Source organism: Oncorhynchus gorbuscha, unplaced genomic scaffold, assembly GCF_021184085.1.
Source record: "Oncorhynchus gorbuscha isolate QuinsamMale2020 ecotype Even-year unplaced genomic scaffold, OgorEven_v1.0 Un_scaffold_8268, whole genome shotgun sequence".
Classification (NCBI taxonomy): domain Eukaryota; kingdom Metazoa; phylum Chordata; class Actinopteri; order Salmoniformes; family Salmonidae; genus Oncorhynchus; species Oncorhynchus gorbuscha.
In genome coordinates, this window is record NW_025751478.1 from 1 (window position 1) to 3,414 (window position 3,414).

At 41.7% G+C, this 3,414-nt stretch overlaps 1 long non-coding RNA gene across 1 annotated transcript; it reads right to left on the bottom strand.

The window, feature by feature from the left end:
* Positions 1–276: 276 nt before the first annotated feature.
* Positions 277–2,986, bottom strand: LOC124029933. Its single transcript, XR_006837872.1, has 4 exons — positions 2,940–2,986; positions 1,909–2,168; positions 634–915; positions 277–377 (listed from the first exon to the last, which is right to left on the bottom strand). It is a non-coding gene; the product is annotated as an uncharacterized LOC124029933 (long non-coding RNA).
* Between the last annotated feature and the right edge of the window lie 428 nt (positions 2,987–3,414).

The following is a 3,414-nucleotide window of genomic DNA, read 5'->3' on the forward strand; positions in this document are numbered from 1 at the left end:
GACTCACTTATTGTTTTATATGCCATAATTTCCTGACTGGATTCTAAATACTTTGCCTCTTAGAAGCACAATAAGCTGTTCAATGACATGCTATGTCTTTAAAACATAGGTATCCTAATGGCAGGGTTGGGATCAATTCCATTCCAGTCATTTCAAGAAGTAAACTGAAATTTCAATACTTTTCAATTAGGAACATTTGAAATTGGAATTTGGTTTACTTTCTGAATTGACTGGAATTTAAGTGGAATTGACCCCAACCCTGGTATCTTAATGGACTCACCTCTTCTTCAGTGTGCCATAGAGGATGACGAGCAGAGCTCCAGCTGCCAACACAGCCACCACCCCCACAACGGGAGCCCAGGGAAACACTGGTTTACCTGGGAGAGGATGAATTACCAGAGAAAGACACATCTACTCACATCAGAACATTTAACCTACAACCCTGGTGAAGGTGACCACCTACAGAAGTTGACTAGTTGAGACCGGCCCACTAGGCCAAATATAAACCAGAATATCTGACAATAATTATCATGTAGAACGGCCCAATAGGAGAAATATAAACCAGCCCATCTGACATTTGCCCGACCTACAGTATGGCCGGTCTATTCTGCCTTAATTAAATGGATGTCTTACCTGCTATACTGAGATGCACAGTTGCAGAGTCAAGTGGTCCGTATTGATTCTCAGCCTTACAGAAGTACTGCCCACTGTCCTCATTGCTCATTTTAAGGATGATGTAACTCTGCCCTGATCCTTTTTCTGAGAACCCCGTCCGTTCTTCATTCTTCTTGTACCAGGTGTATTTGTCCACTGGGGACTTGGCATCCCTGCTGCAGGTCAGAGTCACTGATCTGCCCTCCACTATTTCACCAGAGGGACTGACTGTGACTGACACTGAGGTGTTCTTTGGGAAGTCTGGAGGAGAAAATTAAGACAGTTTGAGACATCTAGATTAACACCCACAGCTCATGTTGTGGTGACATTGAGCTGTTCATGGCATGTTATTTAGCACATGCTGACTGGGGTCCTTCCACTCCAGAGGGGTTACTACGAAGCAAGGGTCGATGAGTTAAATATTCTAAAATAATGTTTTATTCGTAGAAAACAAGCTTAAAATGACATGGTCTAATTGACTGAACAACCAAAAACACACATTGAAGTTGAGCTTTCTTAATGAATCAGAAAATCAATGGCTATTTCCAGTTGTTTATCAAAGTTAGCTGTAGTATACCCCTGTGTTGTTTATCAAAGTTAGCTGTAGTATACCCCTGTGTTGTTTATCAAAGTTAGCTGTAGTATACCCCTGTGTTGTTTATCAAAGTTAGCTGTAGTATACCCCTGTGTTGTTTATCAAAGTTAGCTGTAGTATACCCCTGTGTTGTTTATCAAAGTTAGCTGTAGTATACCCCTGTGTTGTTTATCAAAGTTAGCTGTAGTATACCCCTGTGTTGTTTATCAAAGTTAGCTGTAGTATACCCCTGTGTTGTTTATCAAAGTTAGCTGTAGTATACCCCTGTGTTGTTTATCAAAGTTAGCTGTAGTATACCCCTGTGTTGTTTATCAAAGTTAGCTGTAGTATACCCCTGTGTTGTTTATCAAAGTTAGCTGTAGTATACCCCTGTGTTGTTTATCAAAGTTAGCTGTAGTATACCCCTGTGTTGTTTATCAAAGTTAGCTGTAGTATACCCCTGTGTTGTTTATCAAAGTTAGCTGTAGTATACCCCTGTGTTGTTTATCAAAGTTAGCTGTAGTATACCCCTGTGTTGTTTTTCAAGCTACTGCTAAGATGTAGGTCAGTAAACAAAGCCATATTGGGGTTGCTGACTCTCAGAACCAATAGATGATTTTCTAGTGACATAAACAGATGAAATTCATACATTTCTAATATCCTCTCTACACACTACTTACATCCCACTACAAGGACCACTGCCGGACCAGGGAATCCTCTCTGCTGCTCACCGCACAGGAGTAGCTGCCTGCATCTTCCCTGCTTACCGGGTCTAGTTCCAGGTAGTTGGCCATAACCCTGACCTTGTTGGTGTAGTTCAAAGGCTGTTTGTCCCTGTACCAGGTGTAGGTGGGATTTTCACTCAAGAAGCAGGAGCCACAGGTAAGGTCTGCCCACTCGCCGTCCAAAGCTAGGTCAGGGGTCAAATCAACATGGAGCCCTGGGTAGAGTGGGGGTCATTTTAATTTGAGTTTTGATTTGATTTCAAACAAAATATCTTTATTAGATCAAGTCAAACCCAGTAAAATAACAGACAGTAACATAAAGAATAAAACATTCTCCTCCCAAAACTTCTACAAGATTCTCCTATTTTATTGTGTCTTAAAATTACAGATGAAGCCAATGTTTTTTCAATGTGAGTAATCCGCTGAGGGATGATGGACAGCGGAGATGATTGTCCGTCTAAAAGATGCTTTTCAAAAAGAATAGAGGACCAAGTCACTCTTTATATAATGAATTAAAATGCCTTTATTAGTATAGCATGTTCAATGAAAACTCTTAAGCGTTTCGGCTTCGTGGCCATCGTCAGGGGGACAAAGAAGTTATAATATAATGTCCTCTTTTGAACAGCTTTTTCCCCCAAAAAAATAAGCTGTTCAAAGAGAACGATATATTATCATTTATTTCCCTGAAGTCAGGCAGCGAGGTAGCGTTGGAGTTTTTAAACTTTGTTTTATATGAAGAGTGCCTTGGTCCTCCTTTCTTTTTGATGACCAATTTACCCCTTTTACCAAGAGCACCTTCAGTCTACCAACATCTACTACTGTCATATATAGCAGCTCTTCCCTTCCTTTTCTATGTACAGGCTTTTTTCTGCCTTGTGAAGACTTTTCTTTTATCTTAGCTACGTCCAAAAATAGCTGAGTTGAACATTGACGGACAACGATTTGATCCATATTCATGTGGATGAATTCATGCCGTGGCCTCTTACCTGTGACATTTAACCTGACTCCTGGATTCCCCATCCACCCCCAGGATTGACGTCAGTCCCCAAACAGGAAGCTGTAGGTTCCTGAATCGCTCTCTCAGGTCTGTGATTCTCAGTGTACAGAGTTGGTTACTGTCCCCTAGATACTCCACACGGCCTTTGTACTCAGGGTTCAAATTCAGATCCAGAGACTCAGCACCAGGCACTTGACCTTTGAACCAGAAAGCTGTTGTGACTTTGTGACCCTTGGGAAATGTGTAAGAGCAGGGCATGGTCACAGAAGAGCCCTCAAGGAGCAGACTCTCCTGGGGTGTAAGTCACACTCCCGTTGTCCTGACCCAGACACCCTGGAAACATAGGTCACACATCAGGATGCTGAATCGTAATTCCATCATTAATGAATTGATACTGAAGATGGTCACACTCCATATACTATGAGAGGTCAACCCTTGTGGTGAATGTGTTTTTACTGACAAAC